Source organism: Mesoplodon mirus (genome assembly GCF_964341445.2).
Source record: "Mesoplodon mirus genome assembly, chromosome: 11".
Lineage (NCBI taxonomy): Eukaryota > Metazoa > Chordata > Mammalia > Artiodactyla > Ziphiidae > Mesoplodon > Mesoplodon mirus.
Window position 1 is genome coordinate 64,240,077 of NC_138987.1, and position 20,005 is coordinate 64,260,081.

Consider the following 20,005-nt stretch of genomic DNA (forward strand, 5'->3'; position numbering starts at 1 on the left):
GATATAATTTTTCATATTTAAAAAATGAAGTATAATTACAAATAATGGAATGCACAGATCTTAAATACATAGCTCAGAGTTTGGAAAAATGCACATACCAGTGTAATCCATACCCTCATCAACAAATATTTCTATCAACAAAGAAAGATCCGTGATGATACCGGGTGATCATACTCACCTCCCTCCTTTCACCCAAAGGAAACCATTTTTCTCATTCCTCTCAAAGTAGATTTGCGTGCACGGGCGTGTGTGTGTGTCTGTGTTCTTTCTCTATACATAGTATCTTTGAGATTCATTCATGATGCTTTATGTATGCATCGTTCATTCCTTTTCATTGCTTTTCATTTATTAACAAAAACTACTTATCCATGCCTCTTGATAGATAATTGTGTTGTTGCCAGATTGTGACTATTATGTATAGAGATGGTATTTATTTTTTTGTACATGTTGGGAACATATATTTTCATTTTTATTGGGTAAATACCTAGGAGTTAATGGCTATGTTTTAGGTTATGTATATTTTTAAAACTTACAAAAAAAATCTTCCAAACCTTTTGCCAAGTGGGAAAATATGCACACATTTTGCATTCTCACCAGCAGTGTGTGAGAGTTCTGGGTGCTCCACATCCTCACTGACATTTAGTGGTGTCAGTTGTTTTCTAAAATAATTTTAGCCATTCTACAATGTATATAATTATATCTCATTGTGTTTTAACTTACACTTCCCTGATGATGAACGCTATTGAGCACTGTTTCATGTGCCTACTTGGGATTCATATATCTGCTTCTGGGAAGTATCTATTCACATCCTTTGCTATATATAGTCTGATAGAGGTACAGCAAATATTGTCCCAAGGTGTGCCTTTTTTTTAACAGTATCTGTAATGATGAGAAGTTTTTAAATTTGATATAGTCTGATTTGAAATTTTTTTGCTGTTTTGTATTAAGGTTAGTGCTTTTTGTGCTCTGTCTCTCAGCTGACCATACAAATGCTGATCCATCTCTGGATTGTCTATTCAGTTCCATTAACCTATTTTTAATTCTGACATCAATGCAACACTATCTGATTACTCTAGCATCACAACAATTCTTGAAAAGAGGCAGTGTAAGACCTCAGACGTCGTGTTAGGCCCTTTGCATTTCCATATAGACTTTAAAAGTTTCTGGTAATTTTTATTTTAAAACCCTGTTAAAGTTTTGATTGGGATTTTGTTGAATCTATCAATTATTTTGTGGTGGCTTCTCATTGTGGTGGCTTCTCTTGTCGCAGAGCATGGGCTGTAGGCGTGTAGGCACATGGGCTTCAGTAGTTGTGGCACACGGGCTCAGTAGTTGTGGCTCGAGGGCTCTAGAGCACAGGCTCAGTAGTTGTGGCACATGGGCTTAGTTGCTCCGTGGTATGTGGGATCTTTCTGGACCAGGGCTCGAACCCGTGTCCCCTGAACTGGCAGGCAGATTCTCAACCACTGCGCCACCAGGGAAGTCCCCTCAAAGATAATCTTTGACTCTCAAGGTCTTAATTGGTCTTATTACATTTGCAAGGTCTCTTTTGCCATGTTAGGTAACATTCACAAGGTCCAATAGAACTGATATCTTAAAAATATTGAGGCTTTGAGTCAGAGAATATGCTATAGCTTTCCATTTACTTTGGTCTTTTTAAATATTTCTCAACAATAACTTGTCCTTTTAATGTATAGGTCTTGAATATGTTTCATTAAATATATCCATAATTATTTCAAGTTGTGTGATACTGTTGTTAATGAATGTTACTTTAAGTTCATTACCCAGTTGTTTGGTTTATATATAAATAAAATTGAGTTTTGTATATTGACCTTTTTTAAATTTACTTACTACCTCCTACTGTGCCTGGTAGTTTGAGGGGCATTCATGAGGAATGTCTATGTACACAATTGTGTCATAGGAAAATAATGATAATTTTTCCTCTTCCTTTTCAAGCATTATGCATTTTACTTCTTTCCCTTGCTTTTAGGCAGTGAATATGGCATCTAAGTAAAATATTGCATAGAAGTGGTGAGAACACAAATCCTTGCTTTTTTTCAGAACATAGGGAAGAAGCATGCAGTAGTTTACATTTATGGATGATGATTGTAGTCATTTTCTATTGCTGCCAGAACAAATGATCACAAACTTTAGTTGCTTATAACTACACAAATTTATTATCTTGCAGTTTTGAGGGTTGGAAGCCCAGCACAGATCTCACTGGGTTAAAATCAAGGTGTCAACAGGCTGTATCTTTTGCTTGGAGGCAACTCACATTCCTTGACTGTTGGCCCCTTTCCTTCATCTTCACAGTCAGCAGTGGCAGCTCAAGTCCTTTACAAGCCATCATTTCTCTGGTTCTCTTTCTGACTATAGCTAGGAAAAGCATTCTACATTTAAGGATTCATGTTTCTAGATTGGTCTCACTCAGTTTATCCAAGATAATCTTTTTTTTTTTTGTTTACTCTTTGGCTTCGTTGGGTCTTCATTGCTGCACACAGGCTTCCTCTAGTTGTGGTGAGTGGGAGCTACTCTTCATTGTGGGGTGCAGGCTTCTCAAGGCTTCTCATTGTGGTGGCTTCTCTTGTCGCAGAGCATGGGCTGTAGGCGTGTAGGCACATGGGCTTCAGTAGTTGTGGCACACGGGCTCAGTAGTTGTGGCTCGAGGGCTCTAGAGCACAGGCTCAGTAGTTGTGGCACATGGGCTTAGTTGCTCCGTGGTATGTGGGATCTTTCTGGACCAGGGCTCGAACCCGTGTCCCCTGAACTGGCAGGCAGATTCTCAACCACTGCGCCACCAGGGAAGTCCCCTCAAAGATAATCTTTGACTCTCAAGGTCTTAATTGGTCTTATTACATTTGCAAGGTCTCTTTTGCCATGTTAGGTAACATTCACAAGGTCCAAGGATTAGGATGAGCATCTCAGTGGGCAGTGTCCTGCCTACCACAATGATAGTTATAGATTTTTTTTTTATAGATACTGTTTTCCAGATTGAGGAAGTTTCCTTCTCGTGCTGTTTGCTGAGAAATTTTGTTTTTATCTGAATGGTTGTTAAAATTATTAATGTCATTTCTATATCTGTTGAAATAATCATATGACTTATGATTTTTCTCCTTTATTCTGCTAATGTTATGAAATATATTGCTTTATTTTCAAATATAGACACATATTTGCTTTCCTGGAATAAATATTTCTTGTTCATGATTTACTATTCATTTTTATATTGATGGATTGATGCTAATATTTTGATAAATATTTTTCATATGTTCATGGAAGATTTTAGTCTGTGATTTTCTCATCTGGAAATGTTCTTGTCTCTATTATCATTATCAGAATTGTGCTGGCTTGAAAAAAATTAAATTGAGGAAAGTTTTATTTTCTTATGCATATTAAAGAGTTTTATAAGTTTAATATTGTATCTCTTTTGCAAACTGAATACAGTTCACCAGTGAAGCCATTAGACCTGAAGTTTTCTTCGTGAGAAGCTTTTTAAATGAAAAATTTATTTAGTAGACATAGTACTATTTAGATTTCTTATTTCTTCCTTTATACATTTTGTAAGTTTTTATTTCAAAGAATTTGTACATTTTATCTAGAAATCTATTACTTAATTTTCAGATATTCAGGGATTTACCTGAAGACATTATGTTACTGATTTTAATTTTAGTTCAGCCACTGTAAAAGAACATACTCTGCATAATGAAATACCATTAACTTTATTGAGACTCATTTTATAATCAAGCATATATTCTATCTTGGTTAATGGTTAATGTGTTATTGGAAAAAAAAGTGTACGCTGGCAAGCATTGGCGGATTGCCTACAAATTTCAATGAATTGAGATGATTGATAGTGTTTTTCAAATCTTCATCCTTACTGACGTTTTTTGTCTAAATGATACATTTTATATTTCATATATATTAACATTTTAATCAGGAAATTCAGTATTATATCAGTGTTTACATATATCATTAGTTTTCATCGCTGACATTTCAGTTTTTGATTAAAATTATAGAACCTACATAATTACTGCATCGTTATCACTATATTCAACATTTGATCTTAATATTAGGCTAAAAAGCAGTTGTGGAGTAGCCAATTTTTAAGCTAGCTTAACATATAGATTCCTGTTTGGTTTTTTGAGCTGCTTAATTAGAAAATATATATTATTTTAACACAGCATGTTTTTAATATTGAATTTTTTAAATAGGAGATTTTTGCAATGCAAATTATACCAATAGCCTAAACTTTACACAGTAAACTTCTCTTTTCCTATAAACCTAACTTTTTATCAGCCTTTTTAAAAAATGTCCTTAGAAGTTCTATCACAGAAGTTAGTAAATATGTCACTTCAATTACATAACACCAACCATTTTTCAATTGCTAAGGTAACTAAGAGATCTTCCTCTTACATTTTTCATGGTTAAAACTCCACTGGTTGACCTTCTTTCCATTAATTATTTTTGACAGTTTGGATTTTTATTTTTATTATTTTGGAACATGGATCATGCCTTAAAGAAGCTTAAAAATTTCATAGTAAGTCATTATTAACGCACTGAAATAATCAGAAAGAAACTAGGTGCTTAAAAGTTAGGTTTACTGGGACTTCCCTGGTGGCACAGTGGTTGGGAGTCGCCCTGCCAATGCAGTGGACATGGGTTTGAGCCCTGGTCTGGGAAGATCCCACATGCCGCAGAACAGCTAAGCCCATGCACCACAACTACTGAGCCTGTGCTCTAGAGCCTATGTACCACAATTACGGAAGCCCGCGCACCTAGAGCCCATGCTCCGCAGCAAGAGAAGCCACCGCAATGAGAAGCCCATGCACCGCAACGAAGAGTAGCCCCTGCTTGCCACAACTAGAGAAAGCCCACGCGCAGCAACGAAGACCCAATGCAGCCAAAAATAAATAAATAAATAACCTAATTAATTAATTAAAAAAAGGATTACACAACTGTTCTAGAGGCTAAAAATAGGTAGTGAAGGCTTCATGAAGGAGATTGAGTTAATATTTGATTAATAAAAACTAATATTTAATGAATATTTACTGAGTGTCAACTCCTTGCAAAATGGTTTTGCATGGATATTTTAATTTTTATAAGGACCATGTAGGTAATACATAAATATTTTTTCTCAATTTTCAAATGATAAGAACATTTTTAAAAAGTAATTTGACCAGGGTCACACAGTAACACATGTTGCTTAGTCAGAATTTATCAGTTAATGGAACTTAAATCCTGCTCTATTAACCACAGATTTTAAAGCAGAGGTAGAAATTGGCTCTGTGTAGTAAGAGAATCAATATTGATGCTATAACATACAGTGGGGTTGGCAAACTTTATCTGTAAAGAACCAGATAGTAAATATTTCAGGCTTTTCAAGCCATACAGTCTCTGTGGTAACTATGCAACTCTGTGGTTGTATCATAAAAACAGACAATACACAAGCAAATGGGTGTGGCTGTATTCTAACAAACCTTTAATTACCATACAGACAGTGGCCCAAATTTAGCATGTGGTGGTCCATAGATTGCCAATCCCTGATATATGGCCCCAGCTGGTTATTGCTTTATTCTGCCAAGAGAAAACAAACAAAAATATTCTACTTAAAAAAAAATACAGTAGAGTTGTTTATACTCTACATCACAGAAATAAGTTTTTTAACACAGCTAAGGTTACAGGTCCCAAATGCTGATACATAATGCATCTGTGTAACACATACACAAGGCCTTTGATAAATAATTGAAAGAGTAACATTGAAGATCCTATGTATTTTCCTTGCCTCTTGATACCATTCCTTCATTCAACATACATTTCTAGCATCATAAAAAATCCATTTTATACAGACAGTCATAGACCAATGTCATAATTAGCTACCACTGATTGTTTTGGAAGCCTTTCTTCAAATTTTCAGCTCAGCTTACTTACATGATGGATATTGTTGATTCTAAGGGCTACATTCCAAGGTGAGTACATAATTAGTATCTATATCCAAAGGTAGTCACATTGAATTAGGCACTATAAACAAACAGCAATGGGATTACACAGTTTGAGTTTCAAGCTTATATATTTTTTCACATTAAGATTTCTGCTAATAAATGAGAATTCGGGAGGTATGTTTCCCTCCTTTTGATGAGATAAGAATATCCCTAAGAGTTCTGTCTGGTATTCTGTTAAGATTATTGAGTTCTATTGGGAATGTCATTTCTTTGGAAATTCAGAATGCCAATTGAGAATCTTGTTAAAAAAAAAAAGCCCTATCATATAGACTTTTCAATATAGTGGTGGGGTTAATTTTGTGGTAATATTGATGCTCAAGGTATTTGGGATACTGGGACTACTGAACAACTGTTCTTTGAAAACAAGCTTTCTGATAATGTTGTCTCCTAATCTATTTTGGGCCCTCTTTAGCCTTGGCACAGGAACAGAGAAAGGCTGAAAATGTCTGTATTAGTTTACTAGGGCTGCTATAATAAACTGCCACAAATAGAGTGGTTTAAATGACAGAAATGTATTGTCTTTGAGCTCTGGAGGCTGGAAGAGGTCAAGTGTCAACAGGGTTGCTGCCTTCTGAGGGCTGTGAGAATCTTTTCCATGCCTCTCTCCTAGAATTTTAATGGTTTGCTGGCAGTCTTTGTCATTCCTTGACTTGTAGAAGTACCACCCCGATCACATGGCATTCTTCCTATATGCATCTCTGTGTCCAAATTTCCCATTTATAAGGACATCATTCATAATGGATTAGGGGTCCACCTTGCTCCAGTATGACCTCATCTTAACTAAATACATCTGCAGTGACCCCATCTGCAAATAAGGTCACATTCTGAGGTACTGTGAACTAGGATTTCAACATATGTAATTTGAGGAGACACAATTCAACCCATAACAATATTCATGATGGAGTTTCAAGTCAATAATACTGATTCAGTTCTAGTGTTAAGAAAGATTACATTCTATGGGACAGACTGATCTATTTTTTGCCACTAAGTAAATCCTGGGTGTGTATTCATAGTTCTCCAATTTCTATTCAACACTTACTTTAATCTTAAATATAACATAGAAATATTTTATCTTTAATATGAAATATTTAAGAACTACTTAAAACAGTCAACCAAAGGTATCTGGAAATATTTCAAAAATTAATATGTAATCCTTTCACATATAATTTAGTTACAAAGAAAGAAAAAAAATATTAAAGGTCCATGATTAAAAAAAAAAAAAAAGCACTCCTGGGCACATACCCAGAGAAAACTATAATTCAAAAAGATACATGCATCCCACTGATCATTGCAGCACTAAGACATGGAAGCAACCTAAATGCCTGTCTACACATGGATAGAGAAGATGTGGTGTGTGTGTGTGTATATATATAGGAATATTACTCAGCCATAAAAAGAACAATGCCATTTGCAGCAACATGGGTAGACCTAGAGATTATCATATTAAGTGAAGTAAGCCAAACAGAGAAAGACAAATATTATACGATATTGCTTATATGTGGAACCTGAAAACAAAAAGATACAAATGAACTTACTTACAAAACAAAAACAAACCCATAGTCATAGAAAACAAACTTACGGTTACTAAAGGGGAAGGGGGTGAGGGATAAATTAGGAGTTTGGGATTAACATATACACACTACTATATATAAAATAGATAACCAACAAGGACCTACTATATAGCACAGGGAACTAAGCTTAATATTTTATAATAAGCTATAAGGGAAAAGAATCTGAAAAAGAATATATATATATATATATATTATATATACATATGTATATAATTGAATCACTGTGCTGTACACACGAAACTAATACAACATTGTAAATCAACTATATACTTCAATAAAAAAATCAAGTTGATTAATAAAAACAGGTCATTAATTACTAAAGAAAATTAGATTATACATATAATTTATATATTTTCAGTGGAAATTTAATAAAAATTATTATCCCACAGGTATTTATATACTATGATGTTTTAAAGTATTGTCATATGTCTAAGCTTTAAACTATATTTCTAATCCTTTAAAAACCCATTCACATAAAGCATTTGACATTTTTCCATTGTTTCAATACTAGTAATTGTGCCTCAGTTTTAAACTATTCAGTAAAATATTTTGTAAGGAATAGGTGTTTTGGTTTTAAAATTATCTTTTGAGTACCATATAAAACCAAAATGAGCATCTCATATCATAATATACTTTCCATGTATTCTACTTTAATAAGTTTAGCATTTAGCTGTGAAAACAGGCCAACACGTTTTTTGTGTGTCAGTGACCTAATCTTACTTTTTCTCAGTGTTTAAAGAGGTGATGATCACATGAATATAAATGAATTGACCATGTCAAATCTATTACATCAAATAGTCTGATAACACTGAAGAAACATGTATTTTTAAAATGCAATATTAGTTTCTTTACTATACTAAATTAAAATCTTCTGCATGTTTGCTATTACTGTGGCAACAGGTAGTTTAGTATTGTGATAAGATTATACTTGTAATTGCCTGGGACAAGCATTTATTGTTTTGGTTTTCTTATTTTGATGCTCCTCTTTCTCTTTACACATGTATTTCATTATAGACTATCTGAAACCATTTTTCCTTTTTCTTTGAAAATTTTATTCTGAAATAATACAATATATACAGTAGACTTGTAAAGATAGTTCAGAAGTTTGGATTTTTTTTCCTGTTCCAGGAGGTGTTTTCTTTATTTGTAACATCTTTTCCAATTTGTGACAGCTCAGTCTTTCCTTGTATTTCATGATACTTTTAAAGAATAGTGTTAAGGAATTTTGTAGAATGTCCCTCAATTTAAGCTTGTCTAGTATTTTCACATGTTTGGACTAAGGCTGTGGATTTGTGGGAACAATATAATAGAACTGCCCTTCTCATCACATCATAGGATGTGCATGATATCAACATGAGTTATTACACTCGATGTTAAAGTTGATCATTTGTTTAAGGTAGTGTCTGTCCAGTTTCTCCAGTGAAAGGTTACTCTTTTCCCTTTCCATTCTCTATTCTTTGGAAGTGAGTTACTAAGTCCAGCCTGTATACAAAGGGAAGCAAATTAAATTCTTAGAAGGAAGTATATCAAAGATTTTTGTGGACATATATTAAAGCAAACAGTAAGTATGTTAACTCATTTCTAAACACATATCTATATGCATTTCTTTATCTATGACTAAACATTAGTTCATATTGATCTCGCCACCTCTAACCCAACACTACAGGGTGCATTCTAGCATTCTTCCTTACTTGTACAGTAACTTCTTTCTCTGAGAGTGAGAAACTGGGCTCTCATTGTCTACCATCTATTTACTCATTTGTTCAATCATAATATACATGTAAGTTACTTTCAGAATCGCTAAATTACAGCCTTGTGAGAAACAAAATTACCAACTAGGATATACTGTTTGTCTTTAACCTTATGGTATCCAGACAAAACACTGTTTTAAAGTGATTTCGGTCAGTTACTTTCTTACCCATTTCCTTCAGTGAAGTTGTCATACATTTGTAACACATTAATTCATTTTTCATAATCTCAATCACATCCTGATTTCCCCTCATATCCTGGTTGATTTTTATTGTGTGATAGGAAAAGTCACCTAGTGTAGTATAAGGGTTTTTTTTTTTTTTAAATCCAGTTTTTTTAAAATTTATTTTTATTATTATTTTTTTTTAATTTATTTTTGGCTGTGTTGGGTCTTTGTTGCTGCACGCAGGCTTCCTCTAGTTGTGGCGAGAGGGGGCCACCCTTCATTGTGGTGTGCGGGCTTCTCATTGCGGTGGCTTCTCTTGTTGCAGAGCACGGGCTCTAGGCACGTGGGCTTCAGTAGTTGCAGCATGTGGGCTCAGTAGTCATGGTACACAGGCCCTAGAGCACACAGGCTTCAGTAGTTGTGGTGCACGGGCTCAGTTGCTCGGCGGCATATGGGATCTTCCTGGACCAGGGCTCGAACCCGTGTCCCCTGCATTGTCAGGAGGATTCTTAACCACTGTGCCACTAGGGAAGTCCTAGTACAAGGTTTTATGGGCCTTAATGAATACATAGTCATGGATCAACTACTATGTATCATACAGAACAATTTCAACAACTCAGATATTCATTTATATATGGCCCCTTTGTAGTAACCCACTCTCTCCTCCACAACTCTTGGTAATAACTGATATGTTTTCCATCCTTATATTTGTGTCTTATTAGGATACCATATAAATGGAATCATGCAATATGGAGCATTTTAGGCTGGTTTCTTTCACTTAGGAAAGTACATTTAAAATGTATCCATATTGTTATGGATATCGAGCCATTCTTGCATCCTTGGAATAAATCCCACTTGATCATGGTGTATGATCCTTTTAATGTATTATTGAATGTGGTTTGCTAATATTTTGTTGAGGATTTTTGATCTATGTTAATCGTGATACTGGCCTGTAATTTTTTTTTTTTAATTTTGTGATATCTTTGAAGGTTTTGGTATCAGAATGATGCATTTCCACTCCTCTTACCCATCTAATTGTGGTTCTTTCTTTACATCTTTAGTTGTAGTAGATCTTTTCTGCTAGTCTTTCGGTCATTCTCATTGATAGTTACTCTGTAAACAGTTGTAATTTTGGTGTGTCTGTGGGAGGAGGTGAACTTAGGAACTTCCTGCTCTGCCATCTTGGTCACTCTACCTGTTCACTGACTTTTGTATGTTTGTGTACTGTGGCCTTGCTAAACTCACTTATTACTTAAAGGAACTTTTCATAGATTACATTGGATTTTCATTTATTACTTTTCTGTGGCTGGTTTCATGCTGCAGTGTCAGAGATGAGTAGTTGCAACAGAGTTTGTATGGCCCTCATACAATTTACATTAAAATTAAATCACTTAATTTACTTTCTAGTTTTTTACTTCTTCTTGAGTTAGTTTTTGGTAAGTCATGTACTTCAAAGAATTACAACATTTCATCTAATTTCTCCAACTTATGGATGTAGAATTGGTGGTGATATTCCTTTTCTTTTTCATGTTTGTGGGGACTGTAGTGATATCCCCATTTTTATTCCTATATTGCCAATTTGTGTCTTCTTGTTTTTTTCTTGGTCAATGTAACTATGGTTATATTCATCTTTTCAAAGATGAATATTTTTTTGACTTTCAAAAATAATCTTTTGTTTTCATTGGTTTTCTTTATTGTTTTTGGTTCTAAATTTCATTAATTTCTATACTATTCTTCATTATTTTTTGTTTTCTTTTGGTTTATTGTTCTTCTTTGGTTTGTAAAGGCAAACCCTAAAGTAATCAATCTAATCTTTTTTTCCTAATATAGACATTCAATGCTATAAATTTCCCTCTAAGTATGTCAGCTGCATCCAACAGTTTTGAAATGTTTTATTTTCATTTTGTTTAGTTAAAAATATTTTTAAGTTTCCTTATAGCTCCCTCATTTACTCAAATGTTATCTAAAAAGAGTATCTCTGGATTTCCAGTGTTTGTGCTGATTGCCCAAACTTACTTCTGAAATGGATTCCTAGTTTAATTCTGTTATGATCTGAGAGCATAATTGACATGTTTTATTCTTTTAAATTTGTTAAGATTTCTTTTTGTTCCATTTTGGTGAATTTCCATTTGCCCTGGTGGACAACATGCTTTCTGATGTTCCTGAGTTGAGTCTTCTATGACTGTAAATTAGGTTAAATTGGGAATAGTGTTGTTTAGGTCACCTATATTCTTACTGATTTTCTTTCTACTAGTTCTGTCAGTTTTTGAGAGTGTTGAATCCTACAACTATAGTTATGAATGTGTCTTTTTTTTCTTTCAGAGTTATCAGATTTGCCTCATTTATTTTGTGGCTCCTGTTAGGTACATACACATTTATGGTTGCCATGTCTGCTTGGAGAATTTACCTATTTATCGTTATGTAACATTCCTTTTTATCTCTGATTATATTCCTTGTTATGACATCTACTCCATCTTAGTTTTATATATACTGCTTTTGTTTTGTTTGTTTGTATGCCATATCTTTCTCATTATTTACTTTTCATTCAGATATATCTTTATATTTAAAATAAATTTTTTAAAAACAGCATATAGTTCCAAGGGTTTTCTACCAGTGTTCGAAGGTGGCAGGTTTTGTCGCTCTTCCTCCTGCAGATTAAAACTTTCCTTTCATTGGAGAATAGGGGAGTTGGCTTTTGGCAGAATTTGGGGTAATGGTTTCTTTTCCCCTCCCTTAGCCAGTACTACAAAACCAAGTTTCTCTGTTTTTTTGTTTTGTTTTGTTTTGTTTTGCGGTACACGGGCCTCTCACTGTTGTGGCCTCTCCCCTTGTGGAGCACAGGCTACGGATGTGCAGGCTCAGCGGCCATGGCTCATGGGCCTAGCCGCTCTGCGGCATGTGGGATCTTCCCGGACCGGGGCACGAACCCACGTCCCCTGTATCGGCAGGCAGAGTCTCAACCATTGTGCCACCAGGGAAGCCCTCTCTGTATTTTTCTTTATCTTCCATATGACTGCCGGTAAAGTTTGTGGAGGAAAAAGCCTGCAAAATGGTACAAGTTCCTCTGTGTTTGTAGCACCCTGGGGCTTCAGATTTTCATGTTATCACACATTGTCTTTAATAATTTGTTTTTTAAAAATATAGCTGGATTGTTTACTTGCTTATATGGCCTCCAGTAGCATCTACCCTGGTCAACTAATGCTTGGGTACTCTTGCTCCCTGCAGGTGCTTATCTATCACTACTTAGATTCCAGGTTAGTTCTTTGACTTGTATATTAGTTTTTCATGGCTGCTATTACAAATTACCACAACTTAGTGGCTTAAACAACACAGTCCATCATTTTTGCATTTCTGTAGGTAGAAGTCTAACAAAGATCTTACTGGGCCAAATCAAAGTGTTTCCAGGGTTGCTTCCTGTCTGTGGGATCTGAGTAGGATTTGTTTCCTCATCCTTTCCTGCATCCTAAAGGATATGCCTCTTCTTTGGGTCCTACCCCTGCTCCTTCATCTTCAAAGTTAGCAGAGGTGAGCTGAGTCCTTCTCATAGCACATCACTCTTCTGCCTCTCTTTACCACTTTCATGATCTGCTTCCTGCATATCCAGTGAGTTTAGTAATATCACAGGATCCCACCTTTTTCTTTTTTAATGTCAGTCTCACCAGATGGGACAGGAATTTCAAAACTGAATATAAGATAAACAGCTAGAATTTCTAAAATTTTCCTTCCTAACTGTATATAGCTAAATATCTCTGTTTTTTTATCAAAATGTTTGTACTGTATTTATATACTTGGATTTATGGTTATCTTATCACATAATACATTCCATGCAGCATTTAGGTAACTAATTAGATAATACCAGGTTTCACGACTGTTCACCTTCACATTTTTCAGTCAATGTGCAATATGTCCACAGAACATCACCAAGCACTTCAAAGTACACGTCAGAGAAAGATATGTTGCTTGTCACCCACACCCAAGGGATTTCAAGTACTAAGAGAGACAGGAAAGAATATTACACCTGACAATAATTAAGCACCATAATCATAATTCACATGAATTGAGTGAAAATAAAATGGATAGTAATATTCTTAGAGAGTGGACAAAAGAGAAGGCTATCAAGAAAAATTTTTAGAGAAAATGTCATTAGATATATACAAGAGCTTTTATGACTCTTAGCTCATATTTCTATACATATACTTGTAGCTGGAGCTGATAAATTCTAAAGAATACATCCACAAACTGCTAGCCAGGAACATAAATTTATATCCAAGAAGCAAAGTATATCATAGTCATCTATCAGTGTAGAAATGATATATCAGATATCCAGGAAGAATATAGCCAGGCCACATCTCAGTCTTTGCTCCCTGATGTACCCCAAACACAAACTCTCTCATTTTGTTTTATATCCCCCAAACTGTTAAGATGTGTAAAGGCCAAATTTAACATGGATAGAACAAATAGTACCACATGGGGAAGGCTATTTATAGTGTACTGTTTTCTTAATAATTTGCACTGTATGAAATATCTTGTCAGTATCAAATATCTTGTCAGTATTCTGTAGCTACATGATGTCACATTATCATAGTTTCCTGTTTGACATCCCAATCAAACACTGCACAAAGAAGAAAAGTTTCCTGCTCAAAGTAGTCAAAAATCATAATTTTATAACCTGAAAACTCTCTGTGGACTCTTTAGAAAGCATTTCATGGTACTCTAATACTTTCAAGACCATTAGCGTATTTCATCCCAAAATAAAACCTTGATATAATCTAGTGTTGTGATGGAACTCCAGCCATATGCATCTTTATAAATCAGATGCAGAAATTTATTTTATCCTAAATACTTAATTTATTCCTGGATCATACTCAGAAGGCAAAAGATTATAATACCTTGACAGAAATGTAAAAAAGGTCAACAGTTTCTGCCTGTTTCTTTTCTAACTGAGTTAGTGCTTAGGTTGGCCAAGAACTGCAGCTCCTGGATCATAATGAAATTGCTTAGGAAACCCTGCAGTCCAGTGGTCAACTAGAACTGGTCTTTGGTTCAACTCATTCGTGCATTTCTCCAGAAGGAAAATTATTTATACCAGTTATGTGCATCCTTCCATCCAAGGACAACATGTGGCCCCAGCCCCTTTGTGATGCACACACGTGAGGATGATTTTATGAGCATCCTCATCTTATACATGAGAAAACTGGCATGGATTTTGTCTGACTTATGTGATCCACCTCTCCTCTCCCAGCAGTTTTGTGCTACCTTATTACTTCAAATCTCTTCTAGCTAGGACATGTCTTCAACAGGGGCAAACTTAATGACAATAATAATGCATTAAAGTCTAGATTAAATTCTATGCATTATGCAGTGTTACTCCAGGTTTTTTTTTATTCCAGTGTATTTTGATATGTACTTCATGCTTTGATGTTTCTAGCTTTCAGAGTACCATGTATAGCATAATAATTGATGACATATAGTAGAACCCTGAAGTGGAGAGTAACCGGTCACCCACATGCAAGTGAACAAGTGCATTGCTAACACTTTGGAAGTTTGCCAGTTATACTCAACAATTAAAAGAGCATAGAAAGTGAAAAGTGTATTGCTTGAAAACCATGGATCCTTTAAATACATTGCGAGTACTTATGATATAACACCATTTTATGGTGTAGAAATGTTGGTATGCATAGAATAATTTCACAAGCAAGGAACGTTTACTCTCTGTAGGTTCTGAAGCAGAGTTTTATCAATCTCTTTCAAGTTTGGGGCACTTTGGCTCCCTTCTAAATATTATTAAATTTGAATCTTATTTGAAATAACTTACTGATTCAAACATTACTTATGAAATTTTAAAAATTGCTATATAGTTACAATTTTGAACCTTTAATCTTTTACTGAGTCACATTCTTCCTTTTTCGAATATTCAGAGAGCTTCTGATTAAGTTTTTGAGCCACACTGAAGTTCATTCTAACATGACAACCTTTCAATTACTGTCTTTTTCTTCTTTTTTTTTTTTTTGCGGTACGCGGGCCTCTCACTGTTGTGGCCTCTCCCGTTGTGGAGCACAGGCTCCGGACGCGCAGGCTCAGTGGCCATGGCTCACGGGCCCAGCCGCTCTGTGGCATGTGGGATCTCCCCGGACCGGGGCACAAACCTGCGTCCCCTGAATCGGCAGGCGGACTCTCAACCACTGCCCCACCAGGGAAGCCCCAATTACTGTCTTTTAAATTAACTTTTGTCTCCTCTTACCCTTAGCTTCCCTAGAAATATTTCATTATATGCTTATTAGGTGAATTCCAACATGTGAACTTTATTATCATGCTCTAGACTATTTTTTCAAAGTGTCTCAAATATTGGGGTACCTATATCAAGCACAGTATTGCAGATACAGTTCTCATTAACCAAGAGAACCCTGCAAAGAACAAGAGACCACTGTGTACAAAGAGGCAATAATGGATTACAGGGAGAAAAAAACACAAGTTAAACAGATATTGATTTATTCCAGCATATGACAGTTACAATGCATGCTCAATACGTGGTAAATAGATAAATGTTGATGGATAGATGGATTAAGGCAGGGGTCCCCAACCTTTTTGGCACCAGGGACCTGTTTCGTGGAAGATAGTTTTTTCACAGACGGGGTGGGGGTGGGGGATGGTTCAGGCGGTAACACGAGCAATGGGGAGCGATAGGGGGCGATGGGGAGCGGCAGATGAAGCTTCGCTCGCTTGCCAGTCGCTCACCTCCTGCTGTGCGGCCCATTTCCTAACAGGCCACGGACTGGTACTGGTCCGTGGCCCAGGGATTGGGGACCCCTGGATTAAGGGATATCTTGGTAACTGTTTCTTAAGGCAATTAAAAAATAGTTCCAGAAATTTTCGATTACAAAAGTTGTCATGTTTTGGTTTAGGCAGGAAAATTAAGGCCTCAGAGACCATATTCATTGTATAACCTTAGTCAGATCCCTTAATCAGAGTTTGATGGTTACAAAATAAGAGTTATAGTAGATACATGCTAACTAACTTGATGGCTTATAATGAAAGTATTAATTCAGTTTACCCAATATAGTGCTGATACAAATATTCTCACTACTAAAATTCTTGGCTGAGATTATAATAAGGCATTTTGGAAATGCTAAATGCTTAAAAGTGACATCTTTAGTATTATCACATCATTTTCAGAATTTTCTAACCTATAGGTCTGGGAGAATCTTAATCATTGATCTCTGCGTAGACAGGAAAATCAAATGTGAATAAACATTTAAAAATATATTGACCTTTATAGTATGAAAGAACCAACTGTATGGTGATTTTGAGCAGCTTTAGGAATTTAAATTATTTGGGACTTAGGTAATTCATTGAAAGTCTCATAAATAGAGTGATATGGCAATGGTAAAGGATTATAATAAACTTCATATAGTGTTTCTTTATGAAAAGAGAGAAGTGATTCCTTTGGGATATGCCAGGGATTTAGTTGATTCACTAATTCCTTAGAGCAGTAGGTGGCTGACATATCTATTTACTGGCTTGTGATGTAATGAAGTGCTTGACAGAGGTAAGTTAGTTTAACAAGCTGACCTGCTTACATAGCATCTGTAAATATTGCATGAGTCATAGCATTAATTGGGTCATTTGATTGCACAGGCCGAAATGAAGGGCTTCTAGCAGTTTTGTACCTTTTATAGCATTTGTCAGTTTTACCCTACTTAATGAAAGGTCACTGGCTTGAAATATCTTCTGAGCTTATTTTGACTTCACTTCCTAGGCATCATTCTAGGTTCCTGTGCACAATACAAGATATTTGCTAACCAGTGGTGAAACTGGTACCTACATTAATCACTAAGGTCTAATGTTCTGTAGATCTGATGAAATGAAAGAAAATAGTTTCCAGAGGTTTCTGTTAAAAATACTACTCTTTACATAATTAGGAATATAGATAGCAAAGGAAATGACTTCCACAGGATTTTGTTATATGAAAAAATAAATTAAAGCTTTTTACTTCGTATATAACCTGATTTTATGCAATTCATAGCAGAGAGTAATTCAGGTTTATAAATAACCTTGTAGAAAGGATGTTATAAAAGCTGTCACTGAATTTTGAATAAAATCCACATTTTTTAAACTTTGTGTGATGCAAAACAAATAAATATGCTATTAGTTTATTGTATCAGTGAAATAGATTTCAAAATTAGTGGTGGAAAAATCTGCATTTTTAATTATGTATTTCTCTGTGTATAGAATACTGTTTTGTAAAATTAGTGTCATGTCTTCCAGTATAATAGCAAAAACAAACCATAGTTTGCCTGAAGTTTATTAGCATAGACTATAATCCCTACAATTAGATAAATGTGTTTCTTTACTTAGAAAGGTATATTTTCAGGATACAAACAAGGCATAAAGAACATTTTTTGCCCCCATTTTCAAAATGGATCTTGAAACCACTTCTGAGGCAGCTCAGATGTCTAAATGCTCTCTGGAAAACATTAAAATGCCATCTCAGTCCTTGTTTAGACATTATTGATTTTATATTACAAGTAGATGAAAGGTCCACTTGGGGAATACTGCTGTATAATTGCTGCAATGACTTAGCCATCTAATACTACCCAGGGCAAAAGCCATTTGATCAAAATCAATGTAAAATATACATTTATCCTCCTGAGACATCCAGGGTATAGAGGAGGGGGGGGACGCCAAGTATGAAGAGCAATATTTAATAATGTGACATCAGAAGTAAAAGCAGTTACATCTTTACTAACTCTCAAATGCAAATGACTCTACATGACTCTGAATTCTGGAGTCGTATGGTTTATTGACAATAAAATAGACAAATCAATAACTTCTGCAAAAAGAGTGTTTTGAAAGAATAAATCTTGTATTAGTAACAGGAATGTAGCTTTATAAAACTGCTCAAATGCCATACCTCTTGCTTGTTTAAGCACATGGTTTATAAAACATATTCTGGGCCGGGCTTACATTTTCACGTTTTCTTACATCTTCCCAAGCTCTTAGTTGGACGGCCTATATAGTCAACATGTCATATCCACTTGAAAATTCTTTTCAACCTCAGGAATATTGGTCAGATTTGTAGGATTCAAGTTCTGCTCTATCTAGTCTCACTTCTCATCTGATCCCAGGAATAGGAGAGTGTGGCTGGACATTGTTGATGGGCATCCTTTACTGAGAGAGATGGATTTACCATGAACAAATGAAGTTTAAACTTCATACTCTCCTGGGAAGGATACTTTGTGTGGCCCTGGAAAGGACCCTAGCAATGTGTACATATATTCAAATATGTTTGTAAAATGGTAAGATATTTATAATTTTCTACAATTGCTTTTCTAACCTAAATGATGCAAATACTGTTATATTCATTATTTTGTTTTATTTTTTTGAAAGAGGAGTCCAAAACCGTATTAGCCTGTGACCCCACAAATCCAGGGTCTGCCCAAGCTATTGAGAAGACCCATAAAATTATCCAAGTTGAGTGTGTGAGTGTGGGAGTGCCTGATACCTGATCGTAATGCCAATAATGTGTCCTTGGTCAATGTGTCCTATCATTCAAGGTGTTCATATTCTGTAAGCCCTGAGTGACCAAGTGCCAACTGAAAAGGATCAGCAATGTATGAAAACAATATTTCAGTGTTATGTCTTTTAGCAAGAGCACAACATATATTTTTAACTCACCCTAGTAGAATTTTATTTTAATAACTTTCTTTACGCTTGAAAAAATGACATTATTTCTCGCAATCATAGCTTCCACTCCACTGTTTCTCACACCCACCCATAAACACAATGATATCAAAACTTTTGCAGTTGATCATTATCTATGAGGGATAAATTCTAAACAGAATCATCTATAGTGAATGTTCTGGTATCTCAAGAATGTATACAAGGTGAGAACTCATCTACAGTATGTAAGTCAACTCAAAAAATCAGAAATGTCTTATCTGAGTTAAAAGCAGGAAAACACCTTCTTCAGACCCTTTGAGGCATCAAAGCTGCTCACATTCAGCTACACCACTCTGCTTTCTACCTGTACACACCACATCTTTCTATCTAAAGCATATATATCCATAGCCTGTACTCACATCAACTGATCTTACGTCTGTAGATTGAGAACCTATGGATTCACTCATTCCTGAATTCATTCATTTAAGAAATATTTATTGAGCACATTTCTGGGCCTGGCATTCTTCTAGAGATGGAGCAAGACAAATGCAAGTGACACTTTTAAAGAACTTAAAATCTGGCAGAACTCTGGTGCCACGATAGTCCCTACCATGTCAACTGAGAAGATCTGTGCTAAAGAAGCAAGTGTTGTAAATCATCTACCTTGGAAATGCACCAGGACTTTCTACCTGGCGAGTTCAAAGATCCCCAAAGCTCATCATCTAAGGAAAGGCATTTGGGGATGGAGGATGAGAAGGTATCTTTCATGTTAGAGTATTACTACGGGAAACATTCTCATCACACAGACCACTCATGCATTTCTAGTGTAGCTTCCTTGCTTGCTTACTTGTTAAGTAATCAAA